Here is an 18,382-nt window from a genome sequence, read left to right as displayed (position 1 = left end):
TCAATAATTCTGCAGTAAAACTCTGACACGATGACTTATAGGCTCGGCTGCACTTCGAACGAAGTGGAGTCTTACCGATCTTTCGCTGAATGCTAACCTTGTCTACTATGAGGGCTCACCAAACAGATTTCTTACACCTGCAATCATGAATTCAGCATCCACAACAAACAGACATCAATACGAATAATGTACCGAGTATGTAAGGTTGAACTGAAACATAACTATAATTCAACATCAATGGGAGAGATATACGAATCAAACTGAACCTCTGAAGTGCCACTAAAGGCCATGATATCCATACTAATTATAATTGTATATATAATGCCTCTTTGGGATTATTATCCATATCATAACATGACTGCCCAATTGATCAGTAGTAACTGCCCGACCTACCGTAGCTCGGTGGTAAATGTATAACTGCCCAACTGGTGGTAACTGCCCGACCGACCGTAGAATGGTGGTAAATGCATAACTGCTCGACCAGCCATAGCACGGTGGTAAATGCATGACTGCCCGACCGGCCGTAGCACGGTGGTAAATACATGACTTCCTGACCGGATGTAGCATGGTGGTAAATGAAGATACATGACTGCCCAACTGGCCGTAGCTCGGTGATAAAATGGAGATGCATGTAACACTATGTTATGAACATTAACATCTTTATCGTATGCCTCAATAGAGACTTAGAAATATACGTAGACATGTTTTGTATTATATTTTATATGAATGAATAACGTAGACATTCTTAACTACTAAGAGTAGAACCATTATAGAATAATATTACGTTTACGTTTCGTTGCTTGGATCATGCCAAAAGAAGAAAGGGTTAGCCTTTACATACCTTACTTTATTACGAATTGATATCCGACTTGCTAAGATCCTGAGAAAACCGACGTTATAGTCGCGAAATTGTCGGAAACAATCATGATTGATCCCTGAGTCAACCTCACCTTGTATATTCTCGTAGTAACTTTTGGGGCCATAAACATTTGTTCAAATCTAAGAGCAATGTGAGATGCTACTAATTCTTGTTATTTCTCCATCACAAAATGATAGAAAATGTCATATAATAACCAAGAGTTATTCTCTTATATTGGACCCATTTAAAGATAATAGTTAATATTATGATAAGAATAAAAATACGTGAGAGTAAGGCATACATAGTGGTAATTACTATGTATTATGCTGCAACATTTGTTTACAATTCCTAAACACATGACATGTAGCCCCCACCTCTAATTACATTACACTTCTATTATAACCAAGTGTTTGTACAAAAATTTGACATGTAGAAACATTTGAACCAAACATATAGCCTTTTACCCACTACTATTAATAAATCAGAGGTATTTTATAAAATTGGGACATATACTAATACTTCAAAAATTATTTTTTATCAAATTCTAATTTTTCCAACTTAATATATAGGGTGCATATGTTTGAACTATTGATTCTCAAAGCGGTAAAAAGATAACTTTCTTATGAAATGATAATTTCTATTTTTATAATAAAAAAAATCCCATTTATAAATTTTCTCATATTATGTGTATAGCTAAAAACTTATCCAAAAAAAATAGTATACTAATAACTTTAGAAAATTACATTTATCCAACATTTGCAAAAAAATAATGTTTCACTTAAAATAAAGTACCATATCAAGGCAATAAATAATGTTTTCGAAATCCATCAAATTTACATGGTCTTACATTTATAACTTCATGTACGACCTTAATTCTCGCCAACTCATATGTATTACAACGACTCATCCTAACACTAAAGTACGAGATGTTACACTACTAGCATTAGAGACCCCCTTTTCATTCTACACATGCAGATATCTAGGTGCATACCTAATGACTCATCACCAAAATTTACACCTCATATATATAAGTGTCACTTTCTGCTCATTCAGAGATATGGTCCATGTTGAATAATAGTCATCCAACAATTCCGAATAATTTTCGCACATCCACTACACTTTCCTATTTAATTAATTACACACATAATAATTTATGAATCTCACTTCAGTTGAATACTAATCACTTTTTAACATACTTCATATACCTTACTATCACGGTCATGAGGTATAGCACTAGTCCATAAATATAAGGTATTATAGCTTGGACCGCATTTTATCCCAAAATATCAAACTTCTATGAAACTCATTTTCTTTGATTTGTTTAACCTCTGACCTTCACGACACTTACTTATCACTTGTTATAAATAGCTTAAATACTTATAAACTGAAAAATAAACTTGTCCTTGAACTTATGTCAATTATCTTACGACAAATCTAACGTACAAAAGAGTGGGATATAACAATTTTGTAGTTGGACTCCCATGGACTTTGAGAAAGTTTGATGCTATTTGGGTGATTGTGGATCGGATGACCAAGTCCACGCACTTCATTCTAGTTGGGACTACTTATACTTCAGAGTGGTTGGCTGAGATTTACATTCGAGAGATTGTTCACCTTCACTGTGTGCCAGTGTCCATCATTTCAGATCGGGGCACGCAATTTATATCGCAGTTTGGGAGTGTCGTACAGTGAGAGTTGGGCACCCAGGTTGAGTTTAGCACATCATTTCATCCTCAAAAGGACGAACAATCCGAGTGCACTATTCAAATATTGAAGGACATGCTACGCACTTGTGTCATTGATTTTGGGGGTTCATGGGATCAATTTCTGCCACTCGCGAAGTTTTCCTATAACAACAGCTACCAGTCAAGCATTCAGATGGCTCCGTATGAGATTTTATATGGGAGACAGTGCAGATCTCTGGTGGGTTGGTTTGAGCCGGGTGAGGCTAGTCTATTGCGTACTGACTTGGCTTAGGATGCTTTGGACAAGGTTAAATTGATTCAGGAGTGGTTTAGCACGACGTAGTCTAGACAGAAGTGTCATACCGACAGAAGGCTCGTGATGTTGCTTACATGGTTGGGGAGAAGGTTCTGCTCAAGGTCTCACCCATGAAGGGGGTTATGAGGTTCAGGAAGAAGGTCAAGTTGAGCCCTCGGTACATTGGGCCATTTGAGGTACTTCAGAGGATTGGGGAGGTGGCTTAAAAGCTTGACTTACCACCTAGTCTGTTTAGTGTGCATCCAGTGTTTCATGTTTCTATTCTCCCAAAGTATGTCGACAATCCATCTTATTTTTTGGATTTTAGCACAGTTCAGTTGGATGGTGATTTGACTTATGACGTGGAGCCGGTGGCCATTTTGGATTGGCAGGTTCGAATGTTGAAGTCAAAGGACATAGCTTCCTTGAAGGTGTAGTGGAGAGTCCAGCCAGTTAAGGAGGCAACTTGGGAGACCGAGTGGGAGATGCGGAGCAGATATACACACATATTTGAGACTCCAGGTACGTTTCTAGACCCGTTTGAGGATGATTTAATAGGGGGAGGATGTAACGACCCAACCGGTCGTTTTGAGAGTTGTAGCCCCATTTCCCTATTTACTGCTCATTTTATACTTTATAGCTATTATGTGACTTGTCGGGGTAGTTGTCTCGAGTCCGGAGAGATTTCAGAATGATTTGAGACACTTAGTCTCGAGGTTGAAAGCTTAAGTTAAAATAGTTGATCGGATATTGACTTATGTATAAACGACTCCGGAATGGAGTTTTGTTGATTCTGTTAGATCCGTTGGGTGACTTTGAACTTAGGAGCATGTACGGATTGTGATTTGTAGGTCCGTAGCGGAAATAGGCTTGAAATAGTTAAGGTTGAATTTTTGGAAAGTTTGACCGGTAGTGAAATTTTCGATATCGAGGTCGGATTCCAATTCCAAAGGTTGGAGTAGGTCCGTAATGTCATTTGTGACTTGTGTGCACAATTTGGGGTCAATTGGACGTGATTTGATAGGTTTCAGCGTCGTTTGTTGAAGTTAAATTTCTTCATTTCATTAGGCTTGAATTGGGGTGCGATTCATGTTTTTGATGTTGTTTGAGGTGATTTAAGGGCTCGTCTAAGTTCGTATCGTGTTTTAGGACTTGTTGGTATGTTTGGTTGAGGTCCCGGAGGCCTCGAGGTGATTTCAGATGGTTTTTGGATCAACGTTTGAGTTGGAGGACTATTGTAGCTGAAGTCTGCTGGTGTAACCACATCTGCAGAGCTTTGATCATAGGTGCGAGCTGAGGAGCACAGATGCGGCCAAGACTGGGGAGGACTGTGATCGCAGGTGCGAGGAGTTTTTCGCACCTGCGTGATGGGCGCAAATGCGAAGGGTGCGCAAGTACGATGAGGAGTTCCACACCTATGGTTGCGCAAATGTGATGGTGAGGACTGCACAAGCGGTGGCCTAGCACAAGTGGTTCACCCCAGAAGCGGAAGTTTAGTCGCTTCTGCAACACCGCAGATGTGGTTAAGTGCCCGCAAAAGCGGAAAGGCTGGACAGAAAGATAAATATAAGGGTTCACAATATTTGCTTCATTTTAACATTTTGGGCTCGGGTTTTGGCGACTCTTGAGAAATATTCGAGGGGATTCTTGAGGTATGTCCCCTGTGTTCATTTTTTATCAATAATATTGTCTACCCATTGATTTCCCACCTAGTTGGTGTGTATTTAATGTGTAAATTGGGAGTTTGAGGCTAGGAATTTGGCGAGTTTGATTTGGGGATTTGGGTGACGATTTGGTGTCGAATTTTAATAAATTTAATATGGTTGGACTCATGGTTGAATGGGCTTTTGGGTTTTATGACTTTTATTGAACTTTGAGATGTGGGCCCAAGGGCCGGCTTTTGAGTCGATTTTTGACATTTGATTAATAACTTTGCATTTTCTTATGGAATTGATTCCTTTAGCCCGTATTTATTATATCGAATTGTTTATTGCTAGATTCGAGGCATTAGGAGACCGTTTCACGAGGCAAGGGTGTGTTGGAGTAGAGATTTTCTCCGATTGAGGTAAGTAACAGTTCTAAATTTGGTTATGAGGGTATGAAACCCCGGTTTATGTGTTATGTGTTGGATTTTGAGGTGACGCACATGCTAGGTGACGGGTATATTGACTTAGAGCCCAAGTCCATTGATAGTTGGGAGCAACTTGAGAAGGAATTCCTCAATCGTTTTTATAGTACCCAAAGAACTATAAGCATGATAGAGTTGACAGGCACCAAGCAAAGGAAGGACGAGCCCGTGGTGGATTACATCAATTGTTGGAGGGAATTAAGTGTGGACTGCAAGGATCGCCTTTCAAAAATATTTGCTATCGAGATGTGAATTCATGGAATGCATTGGGGCCTTTTGTACATCCTACAAGGGATCAAACCTCAAACTTTTGAAGAACTTGCAATTCGAGCTCACTACATTGAGTTAAGCATCGCAAGCCATGGGAATGCATCTCCATACGCTGATCAGAAGGAGTTCAACAAAAATGTTGCATCAAAGAACCAAACCAAAGAATCTATGGCGGCGAAAGCAACTTCTGTGAAAGTCATGACTAAGCAAAAGGTCAAGGAGGATAAGACCCCGAGTCAATATCCTAAAGAGGAGAAACGTCATCCAACCTTGAAGGAATTGGAGGCGAAGGTTTATCCATTTACAGATTCAGATGTACCCACGATCCTCGATGAATTGCTGGCAAAGAAAGTCATCGATCTTCTGAATCAAAAAGGCCTAAAGAAATTGGTAAAGTTGGAGATCCAAAATTCTGCAAGTTTCATTGCGTCATTAGCCACCCTACAGATAAATGATTCGTCCTAAAGGAGAAAATCATGGCTCTTGTAATTGAAGGAAAAATCATCATAGACATGGATGAAAAAGCAGAAGCAAATCATGCAAGTATCGCGCTCAAGGAAAAGAAGTGTTCAAGGTTGCAAAACGTGTCAAGCACTGCCTTCTTACAATTTGGTAGTTTCGAGCCCGTTGAAGTTGATTTTCCAAGGAAACCTCTTGAAGGTTCACTAGAGCCAGAAAATCACTCCAAAGATAAAGACAATGAGGGTTGGATTCTAGTCACTCACAAAAAGCGAAAATATCAGGCAGTTTTAAGGCTACAAATTCCTAAGCCAAGAGTGATGATGAGAAATGCGAATAGGCTACAACCACTAAGAAATATCAAATCTTCTACTAGCAAGAATATTAACAGTGCCTTATTGCCAAAGTTCCGAAAGCCCATCACATTGCATGAATTCTTTCTTGGAAAAATCCTTCATGCAGGCCACGTTGGTGCAACTCATGTAGTTTCTAGTACTGATGAAACAAAGGAAAGCAACGATGAGCTTGCTCCAATGAAAACAAAAGAACATCATGATAACGGAAAAGTTGTCACATGTTTTGCAACAATTTCCGTCACAGATGATGACTTGCTACTGGGGTCTAAGCCACATAACAGACCTTTGTTCGTTGTAGGGCCATTAGGGAACAATATCTCAATCGCATACTTGTTGATGATGGTTAGGCTGCCAACATTATGCCGAAGATGGTGCTACAAAGCTTTGTATATCTATCGATAAGCTATCCAAAAGTAACCTAACAATCCAAGGTTTCAACCAAGGAGGATAACAAGCCATAGGTATGATCTTCGTAGGACTATCCATTAGTGATATGAAGTCAAACACCTTGATTCACATCATAGATGCTAAAATATTATACAACCTACTGCTCAAACGTCCTTGGATTCATGATAATGGAGTGGTATCATCCACTTTGCATCAATGTCTGAAGTACATAAGGGATGGAGAGATAATCAAAATTGACGCACATATCAATCCTTTCACTAAGACAGAGTCATACTTTGAAGATGCAAAATTCTACCTAGATTCTTGTGAACCGAGTGTGGAGAAATCATCATCAGTCGATGAAGCTAATATCAAGTCAGAAGAAGAAAATGAGGCTCAATGGACTACCACCAAGCTGCCTAAGAAGAGAACCAAATAAGTCTCCATTAAGTTATCATCATCTGAAGGTGACATAAATACAAAAAACTTATAAAGAGCATCTAGTTTTTCGTTATATTCCACGTGAGCATAGAAAGAATAGGCAACCTTTGCTACAGGAATGTACTCGAAATAAGCAAATGAGTCACAAAGATATCCAATATTTGAAGGAGCAAATGACTGTCCCAGTTGCACGAATCCCATACGTGACTTGTGAGTCTACTAAAGGCAATCTCCAAGCTGATAAAATAAAAGGGCACTAGATCCTAAGGCCTTCATACTGCTTGAAAAGTTTAGTTATGACTTCTCCAATCCATCACGACTAGGAGAACTCAAAGATGAAGTCACTGATGAAAAGATACATGGGCTCAATGAGTCCCAAATGAAGTTGAGAAAGCAAGGGCAATACGTCGCCACGCCAAAGTTTGTGTTGGGATTTAGTTTGGCAGAGCCTCTTCGAATTTCATCTAAGAGAAGAAAAGATATAGATTCATCATAACACACCTCAGTAGAGGAGATGAAGGGAGTTAAGGGGAAGAAAATAAAACAACGGGCTTCAGTGTTTGATCGCATCGGAGGATCAACCCCTCCGGTCTCAGTGTTTGAAAGGCTAAGTCACAAAGGTGAATGTGTATCTTCCAAACATCTAAAAGAGGTTTCCACTACCTCAAATACCTACTTATTTTGTCTCCTGGGAACCACAAGGAAGTCACCATTTAGAAAGATACTGTCAAAACATAAGGAGCAAGTCCATGAGAAGCAGGATCATTTTAAAGTTGTTGCTGACAAAGAAATCTGTAGTGTTTTCCCATCACGTATTAAAAGGAAGTCTATTTTGTCAATATCCATAGATGGTCCACTAAAGGTGAAAAGGAGAACCATTGTTTACACTTGCCAGCCTCATAAAGAAGCAGAGAAAGAGAAAGAAGCCAGGACGACCATCCAAGGAAGTTGAAGAGTAAAGTTAGACTTTGTTGAAACATCCTATCACATAACTATGGAAGATACCTCATGCCTTGATGTTTATGATGAAGCCCACGAGGCTCCCCCTCAACTAGAAGATGGCGGTCAATCAACTATGGATGAGCTTAAGGAACTCAATCAACTATGGATGGCGGTCAATCAGGAGGAGGACAAATACTCCAAGTTATTGACCGAGTACAAAGATGTATTCGCTTGGCCGTATAAAGAAATGCATGATCTTAGTACTAAGGTAGTCGTTCATCATTTAGGGATCAAAAGTAGAGCACGCCCTGTGAAGCAGTCACAACACACGTTTCGACCCGAGTTAGTATCACAAATCGAAGTTGAATCCAACAAGCTCATCGAGGGGGATTTATTCGAGAGGTGAAGTACCCATCATGGATATCGAATATTGTATGTTTCAAGAAAAATAATGGTAAAATACGTGATTGTGTTGAATTTTGAATCCTAAACAAGGCATATACGAAAGATGACTTTCCGCTACCAATTATTGAACTCATGGTTGATGCTACAACAGGGCATGAAGCTATGTCAGTCATGGATGGGTCCTCCAGATACAATCAAATTAGAATGTCTCCAAAAGACGAAGAGTGCACTGATTTCCGAACTCCAAAAGGGATATACTGCTACAAAGGGATGCCCTTCGGTCTGAAGAATGTTGGTGCCACCTACCAACGCACGATGCAAAACATATTTGGTGACATGCTCCATTAGAGAGTTAAATTCTACCTAGATGACTTGGTGGTGAAGATGAAGAGTAGGCGTTACCACCTTGAAGACCTTCGAATTGTTTTTGAAAGGTTAAGAAAATTCGACCTAAAGATGAATCTACTCAAGTGTGCATTTGGAGTTACCTCAGGAAAGTTTCTTGGCTTTATTGTGCGCCATCATGTAATTGAAGTTGATCCCGCAAAGATTGATGCCATTCAGAAAATGCCCGAGCCAAAGAACTTGAGGGAGCTTCGAAGTCTATAGGGAAACTTAGCATTCATCTGGAGGTTCATCTCTAATCTGGCCAGACGATGTCAACCTTTCAATCATCTATTGAGGAAGGATATCCATTTTCATTGGGATCAGCCATGTCAAAATGCTTTTGAAAGCATCAAAAGATACTTGGTGAATCTACCTGTGTTAGGGGCACCAATGCGTGATAAGCCATTTATACTCTACAGCGGCACAAGAATGCTCACTTGTGGCAGTACTTGCTCAAGAAAATGATGAAGGAAAGGAACAAGAGTTGTACTACCTCAGTCGAACTCTGATAGGAGCTGAGTTGAACTACACGCATGTTGAGAAAACATGCTTAACATTACTTTATGCAATAAAGAAACTAAGGCATTATTTTGAAGCATACACCATCAAACTCATCTCTCGAGCAGATCCTATGAAGTTCGTGATGACTCGACCTGTTCTTTCGGGATGCCTAGCAAGCTGGTCCATATTGTTTAACCAATATGAGGTCACATACACACGTCAAAAGGATGTGAAAGGACAAGCACTAGCCAATTTTCTAGTTGATCACCCTCTTCCGGCGGAATGGGAGCTTTCAGATCAGTTTCCAGATGAAAACATTTTGTTCATTGAAGAATTCCCACCATGGACAATGTTCTTTGATGGATCTGCACATCGTAATGGCGCGGGGGCAGGTGTTGTGTTGATCTCTCCAGACAGATAAGTCTTGCCATTCTCCTATATTTTAGGTGAAACATGCTCCAACAATGCCACGGAGTACCAAGCTTTGATCGTCGGTCTCGAAATGGCATTAGACATGAAGATTCTACAGTTGGAGATCTACGGCGACTCTAAGCTAATCATCAACCAACTGTTCGGGAGTTACGAGGTAAAGAAGGAAGATCTCTTGCCATACCATCAATATGCTTCTGGTTTACTTGAAAGATTCAACCAAGTATTCTTAAACCACGTCCTAAGAGAAGAAAACCGCGTAGCTGATACTTTGGCTAACTTGGCCACAACGATGGCACTTGGAGAGAATGAGTCAACAAAGGTACATGTGTGTCATCGATAGGTCATCCCTAGACTTCTTGATCTTCAAATCAATGAAAGTCATCATACGTCAGTTGGGGTGATTAAAGAAGAGGATTGGAGGAAACCATTGATAGAGTACCTTCAACATGGAAAGTTACCCGAGGATCCGCGAAAAAGAACAAACATCAAGCGAAGGGCATCACGATTCATCTTCTACAAGGGGACATTATTTCGCCGCTCTTTTGAAGGACTATTCTTGCGATGTCTTGACAAAGAAGAAGTCCACCAAGAGATGGAGGAAGCACATTCTGGCTCATGTGGAGCGCACCATTCTGGTCCTAAACTCCATTTTTGCATCAAGAGGATAGGCTACTACTGGCCGACAATGATGAAGGATTGCATGGAACATGCCAAAAGATGTCAAGTGTGTCAATTCCATGCCAACTATATCTACTAACCTCCGGAGCCTCTTCATCCAACCGCAGCTTCATGGCCTTTTGATGTGTGGGGACTTGACATTGTTGGACCTCTTCCAAAGTCCTCAAAGGGACAGATGTACATATTGGCTGCCACAGACTACTTCTCTAGATGGGCTGAAATTGTTCCACTCAAGGAAGTAAAAAAGAAAACTGTTGCCGATTTTATCAAGTCAAACACTATTTTTAGGTATGTCATACCAAGATACATAATCACTGATAATGGAACGCCATTTGATAACAAGCTCGTGAGGAGTCTATGCGAGAAATTTGATTTCAAGCAACATAAGTCTTCAATGTATAATGCACCCGCCAATGGCCTTGCTGAAGCTTTTAACAAGACGCTTGGTAACCTTTTGAAGAAAGTTGTTGCAAAGAACAAGAGAGACTGACATGAGAAAATTGGAGAAGCTTTGTGGGCATACCGGACAACCTTCAGAACTGCTACACAAGCAACTCCTTACTCTTTGGTGTATGGTGTAGAAGCAGTCCTTCCGTTGGAGTAACAAATTCCATCATTGCGGATCGCAATCCAAGAAGGACTCACATCCTAAGAGAATGCTCAACTTCGCCTAGCAGAGTTAGAGGCATTGGATGAGAAAAGATTGGAAGTGCAACAAAAATTGGAGTGCTATCAAGATCGACTAGCTAGAGCCTTCAACAAGAAAGTGCGGCCACGATCATTCCAAGTGGGAGATTTAGTCCTAGCTGTCTGACGACCCATAATCCTCAACAAATGCACAGGAGACAAGTTTACCTCAAAATGGGATGGGCCATATGTTGTGAAACAAGCCTATTCAAGTGGCGCATACAAAATTGTTGATAAGGATGGTCTCAGAGTTGGTCCAATCAATGGCAAATTTCTGAAGCAGTACTTCCCATGAAAGTCAACTACGCTCCTCGACGTACGAGCCTAAACTACAAGTCATGACGCTCCTTGATGCATGAGGCTAAACTGCACGTTTGCTACACTCCAATCCAGCATGAGTCTAAACTATTTACGGCCAAAAAAAAAAATAACTAGGTTGAAAACCTCGCGAGAGGCGGCCTAGACAAAAAATTAGGACATAAAAAAAAGAAAAAGAAAAGAACTCACTCCTCTTAACTACATTATGAATTGATCCTCTTCATCGAGGTACGCAGGCAACTTAGAGTTTCATTCTAAGTTCATTCGTATGAGTTATTTAAAAAATAAAATTTAGGTGTCATCGGATCATCACATAAATTCTTCAAGTGTAGAGGCACATATCTATTAGGAAAAGAAGACGATTTGCGTTGAAGTACAAAAGATGTTTTATTGCTTCAATAGTACAAAAGTTGATACATCCAAAAGTGTAGAGACAAAAGGAACTAGACATTTTTCTATACAAAAGCCTAAATTACGAGGATGATCGTAAAGTAGGCTTTGTTGCTGATGCATATTAAATGCTTTTACAAGTCTGTATGACGTCTCCACATTTATTGTCATTCTCGATGTATGTCTTTCGCGTTCAGTAGTTGTGATGATCTCTTGACCACATATCTTGTTAAGCCTCGAGCATAATAGTTTGCTTCTCTTGTGCAAGTGTTGGTTGAAGATCCCATATATGAAAAGTCATCTCTCTTGAAAAATATCTTCATTCACCATGGGAGCCGCCGTTGATGAACTTCAATACAATCAACAAATCAAGTGCAATAATTGGTGAAGGGGTGGCTCTGCATCTTGTATGACACCTCAGTCTGATATCTCGACCCTTTGAGTTTTTTGCTAGTCTGCAAAAGAAAACGAAGATATAAGATTTGTAAAGAATGATAGTCAAAGTTACTACATGCAAGATAGTAAAGTCAACTTCAAGAAGAAAAAAACACTCTCAGGACAACTCAAAGAGCATAGAGATGGAAAGCGAGCTCAACAGACGACGAGATCAACTTTGAAAAAAACTACCGCGGTCCATCTGGATGATGTTATGCCCCTAACATTTTTTTATGTTGTATATTCGGATGTCTAGTTTCCAACAATACAAACCGTTTACGATTTGGAGACTCCTAGCTCAAGATACGATTTCTTTTGCCGAAACTACACGAATCTGAAAGTTTACTTCAGATAGGTCGAATTTGAGAATTTTCTGTTTCCATCCCAAAAGGATTTCTGCCATGAAATTCATATGTGATTCATCTCTATGAGTTTGATTTCTAATGGCGCAAACGGATCATAATTTGTATATTCCTAGCTCGAGATATGAATTTTACGCCTGGAGCGCGCAAACCTGAAAACCAGCAAGGCAGACGCCTAGATCAATTTCAAGAAATTGTTGCGGCCAATCTGGAAGGAATACTTCTGTGATATTTTGAGAATTTTCTTATCTCTGAGTCTTATTTCTATTGGCGCAAATGGCTTGTGATTTAGATGTCCTAGTCCAAATAAACAAATGAGTATGGCAGACGTTCTGTAGCAACTTCAAAATATTATGGCAGACGTTCTTAAAGGATTTTTGCCGTGATGTTTACAGATATTGTGGGTTTTGGAGTTTTATTTACAACAATATATATGGATCGCGATTCCAACACCTGAAGATCGAGATATGAATTTTTCAATGAGATCATGAAATGTTATGAAGTCAAAACAGCAAAGATGCGCCAGGTGCTTGCTTGCCGAAGTTGGAAAGGCCTACTCCAGTTGTCTTCCTCACCAGCCTACAACGATGCGAAATGGTACATATTGCACTCGCCAATGATAAGATAGGGTATCTCCCAGCCTCCAAGAGTAGGGATTTCGTCGCCGATGTTGAAAGGACACTTGATGTGTCTCTCTCACCAACCGCAACAAAGAGACAAGTGGTTCGCTCGCAATGCATCTTCCTAGGGACATCAAGATCTCTGGAACTCTCTCAAAATCCTTCAAAAGAAAATATTTTTGGAGTTCTTGGTGCCAATAGCACGACGTTTCAGCAACATGATACTTCAATTTCACAATATCGATGAAAATGATAGGAAGCTTTTGATTTCACATGATTGATTGGTGTCGACGGTGCAAAGCTCAGTTCAGAAACCAATACTTCATGGGCTATAGCAGATTTTGTTTAGTGGTTCTGCTGCTTCATGAATATTTCTCCACAGCCCCACGTTCTAATAAAAGAAAAGAAGAAAAAGGTTAGCATGAGTAACAAAAAGTTTGATTAAAACTAATCAGCATGGAAAGGGAAGTTAAAATTTGGGAGCCTCATTAATCTCTAGGCTCGACTAAGAGTTAGGTTGTTGGTTATCTGAAACCAGATATTCCACCAGTCACGCGCAAGCAATAAAGACAATGGTACGGAGCTTTCACTCAGCAACAAGAACCTGTGTCAATGACATGACGCTTCAATGCGGATGGTGAGCATTGTGACGTGCACTTCTCCGTCAAATTTCGATGGATCGTACGCTTCATGAACCTCTTCCCTACAAAAAAGTAGTGGTGATCATACACTTCTTCTCATGATTCGGGTTGGAGAACTCGCCATGTATATCTTCTCCAAGCCTGCAACAAAAAAAAAGGGAAAAAAAGAAGTATGCTGCCCGAACAATCCTCTCGATTTTGGCGCTTGATTGATCAAAGATTTGTTGCGTCTAGATCAAAAGGGCTGGATCTTCGACTTTTATAGATGTTGTATCTCACCGAGGCTTCTTACCAACGGTGTAAACAGCTCGTAGTTCGGATGCTCCTATGTTGAGATATGAATTTTTTTTAGCAAGAGCATGTAAAGCTGAAAATTCGAGCCAGCATGTCGGAACTCGTGTTCCAGATTCAGCAAATTATCTGGGAAAACCTAGGTACATCCTGACTGTGATTTCTACATATGTTGTAGCTCCAGGAGTCTAATTTTCAGTGCGGCAAGCGTCTTGTGATTTGGACGCTCCTATCTCGAGATACGAATTTTTCGACTAGAGTGCACAGAGCTGTGAGATTAACGGGCCAGATGCGTACACCAACTTCAAAAGTTAATTCCAGACAATAAAGAAGGAATTTGACTCTTAATTTTTGATATGTTGGATTTATTTGAGTCTAGAATCAGTAGAATCTAGCGGCTTATGATTTGGACTCTTCGATCTCATGATATGAATCTTTTGTCGAGAGTGCGCAAATCTGTGAGATCAACACGGGCCAGACGTGTAGATCAACTTTGAAAATTAATTCCAGCTGATACAAAAGCAGATTCGTGCTAATTTTTTGATATGTTTCAGTCCTATGAGTCTACTTTCGGTAGAAATAAGCATCTCATGATTTGAAGTCTCCTACAGCAAACTATGAATTCTTTTTCGCAAGGGTGCAAAGTTGGCTGACTAATTGTCTTATTGTCTTACCCGGCCAGAGACTCTCGTCTTGAAGTTTCCTTTTGGTGGTCGAGGATCGCACAGGGTTCCTTATATAATGGTTTAAGGCGGCTAATACTTGGACTTCAAGAAGGAGTTAATTAAAGAATTAGTCTTGGAAAAGGAGTTGGACTTTCCATACATAGCTGAGAGTAGCTGCTATTTGGCCAACACTACTTTTTGGTATCCTATTCAAATTAGGATGTGTATTAATATTTTCCCGAAAGAAAATAGCTAACCTCTCGGTGGTTGCATCTTGGCTAAAGTCATGCACTTTTAGAAAACATTACAACTTATCCAAGTAGTCAAATTCTTCATACTGTTAAAAAAAATGTGATTCTCTTTACCCGATACTTCAAGCCTTGTCGCTAAGGCTCATCAAGTTTACACTTCGACAAGACTTGAGGTAGGGGGCATCTGTAGACATATAAAATTTATTAAGTTTAATCCATACAAAATTTGGATTGAATCTTAATTTTATTTGGGTTAAATAATTAATTTGGACTTTACAAATCAAATCAGTCCATTTTATTACTTTTAAGCCCAAGGTCCATTCATTTTAAGGCCCAAACTCATGCCATGTGTCAAGTGACATGGCATATCTAGTCAAACTGCAAGCCAAAAAGACGACGCCATGTGTTAAATGATATGACAATCCAAGTCAAAAAGCAAGAACCAACCACAGGTCGCCAAGTGACTAAAATGACATGGGCCAATCAGAATCAATCAAGAGAGTTCATATGTAGTTGGATTGTCCATCCTCTATAATTATAAATAGAGGGGTTACATAACTTTCAAGACATGGAGACTTGGAGAAGAACACTCCGCAATTGGTGAAGGAATCCACAAACAAGGAGATCAATCATCAAGTGCATAGTTCTTCAACAAAGGAGTGATCAACGGAGTTCTTCCCGGAGATCAACCCGAAACAACAAAGTGTTGCTCGACGTTCTTGGCGATTAAATACATTACAAGGAGGTCTACATCGTCCTACATTCGAGAAAGACGTTTCTCAAGCCCTCAAATCATGGAGAATTTTAGAGAGGAGAATCAAGGGATACATAGAATTATACTCACAAATATTTATTAATAAAATCTCTTTTTCTTCATATTATTTTGGTTGCACTTTATTTTCCGCACTACGAAAATTTATTGCGAACGGCGCCATCACGACATGTTAGGATTTTAGGTTTTGACAGAAGAAGAATCCAATGATTCTCTGGAGGAAACTCTCATTACTCAAAAAAGGGCTGGCAAACGACTAATGGAGTCAAATCTCAAACAATCATCACAGAAGAAAGGAAATATTGAAATCATAGATTTAAGCCCCGAGGACAAGACGAACTTCTATGGTCCTGAGGAGAAGTTCAAATTGGTTGCCTACAAAGGGAAGTCGATTTCTTACGGATGCACCTTAAGTTTAAAATCTATGAAGAATTCTCACTATGATGTTGTCTCTATGTTTGAAACTCAAAAACTCTTATCTCTATTTGCTATTGTTGGTGATACTGTTTATGAAAAGCCTGTGTGTATATTTTATGCAAACTTGTTTGTGAATGACAAAGATGATTTGAAATTTATGAAATTTATGGTTCTTGGGAAGTGACAAAGGAAACTGGAGCAGGTATAGCTAGATTAAGAATCAATCTTCAAACCACAAAAAGACAAAGGATCGGGGCTATGTAGGATGTCATTGATCGTTTGATTAAAGTCACCAAGGAGATTGATGCCTCTTATGATAATTTCTGCACCAAAGTGATCAACACTCTGAAGTATTTCCTTGGAAGAAATTGTTGTCTGGGTTGTTTTAACTATGACTACTTGGTTGTATATATAAGTACTACATGATTGTCATTCTATGTCATTATCTGTCATTTTCTATGTATCTTCTCTTTTTCTTTTTTATTGATATCAAAGGGGGTGAAGAAAAAGAGTATAAAGAAAGAGGGAGAATGAAGACGAGGGAGCACAACATATAAAAGGATACAATGTGAAGGAAAGTGTTACAAAATCCTTGAAACTCTTTTGTTTATTCTCATCATCAAAAAGGGGGAGATTGTTAGATTTCGAATTTCAATGATCATAACTCAAAACAAAGTTAAACACTATCTACTAATGTATTTACCACGTGTGCAAGTTAACTATTCAAATCACAAGAAGGAAAGTGCATCAGGGTAGGAAAGAAAAAAAGGAAGGTCTAACAACAACTATCACATTCAAATCCTTCTATCAACTGCGTACATCTAGAAAACAAGGAAGGAAAGTGAATCAATCAACTATGAAAAATAGACGGAAGACTATCAAAAAAGGAATGAGAATCAATCAATTATGCAAAATCAACGGAAGACTCAACTTCAGTGATTGGAAAGAAGTTCAAGGCAACTCCAGCATATTAACTAAGGATGAATCTGGCCCTGCTTTGTGTGCTGGATTCAACAGGCAGCCCTTGGGTCCTACTCTTAGAATACATTGACTCAAAAGGAAAATCATATAATCAACGATTTTCCAAAATCTTAGAGAAAGGGTCCAATAACCTCATCAAGCTCTATATAAGAAAAGAAGAAAGGACTTGGGATTTTATGCAACTTTCATATAAGTTTTCAATCTATCTACTTCTTACAAAATACTATATTCCTAAGCTTACTGGTGCTTCAAAAGATAGAGAGAAAAAAGAAATTGATTGAAAGGTTGTGTCAAGAATTCATTTGTAACTCGTTTGTGGTAAACGTGAAGAAAATCACACTCTCATTTGTAAATGTTCGATTGAAGATCTAAGAGAACCCTTGTAGGTAACTGGATATAGGTGCCACATCGGTATACGAACTAGTATAAAAATCTCGGTTTCTCCTGTTTATTTTTATTATTCTCCGTTACTTTTATTTGTTGTACTAAATTTTGTGTGCAGAACCTTGGTAGTCAACTTAGAACAAAGTTAGTTGACTAAATAATTTTTACAATTCACCCTCTCTTGTACTTTCAAGTTAGGGGCGTCAAACCTCTATCCTGCCACTATCCTATATATATAAAGTTTATTGATAGCACAACTTTCTGGTCTCATTTACAGATCACCCCTCTCATCTATAACTTCAACATTAAGCTCTGGTAACTTATGATCCAACAACTTACATGCTCCAAAATTTACTTAACCATAGTCTCCAGCTTTGTAGCATTGGCCAATAGAGCCTCAGTGCGAAAGGGGCAATCTTTGATCTCCAACCAACTTACTGAGGCTTTAAAAGTAGAGAGCATGTAGTGGAGGCCTAGATCGTTATCCCCAGCAAAAGCTATGGAAAGCATCTCTAACTTCTTAGCATGGACCCCAATGTACTCAAACATAAAATCTGTAAGGAGGCCAAAAAGCAAAAGTCGACGCAATTCCTTGCAATGTTGCACAATTTCCCCAATACCATCATCAAGTGATCCAATGGTTAAGTAATAAGGAGTTTGAGGCTTGATTATACACAAACAAAATCAGATCATGATAGGATAATTCCTTGCACTAGTAACCAAGCAGGCGGTTTAGAGAGGGAGAGAATCAACTCGATAATAGAAATGTATACATTGCTTAAACAGGTACTATGCCTAGCTTGCGCTACAGTACTATTCTGAAATCCGCTAGGAAAAGATCAAAATGCAAAAGTTAACAGAGAAATTGGTATCACATTAACTGGAAATTGATGACAGAGGGAATTGTAGATCAGAAAAACAAAAAGATTTTCTCTCCCTTCTC

General features: G+C 39.2%; 1 pseudogene; it reads right to left on the bottom strand.

The window, feature by feature from the left end:
• Positions 1-17,584: 17,584 nt before the first annotated feature.
• On the bottom strand, positions 17,585-18,165 carry LOC142178950 (protein TRANSPORT INHIBITOR RESPONSE 1-like; annotated as a pseudogene).
• Between the last annotated feature and the right edge of the window lie 217 nt (positions 18,166-18,382).

The sequence above is a fragment of the Nicotiana tabacum genome, unplaced genomic scaffold, assembly GCF_000715075.1.
Source record: "Nicotiana tabacum cultivar K326 unplaced genomic scaffold, ASM71507v2 Un00085, whole genome shotgun sequence".
Classification (NCBI taxonomy): domain Eukaryota; kingdom Viridiplantae; phylum Streptophyta; class Magnoliopsida; order Solanales; family Solanaceae; genus Nicotiana; species Nicotiana tabacum.
This window is presented reverse-complemented; position numbering and strand designations above follow the sequence as displayed.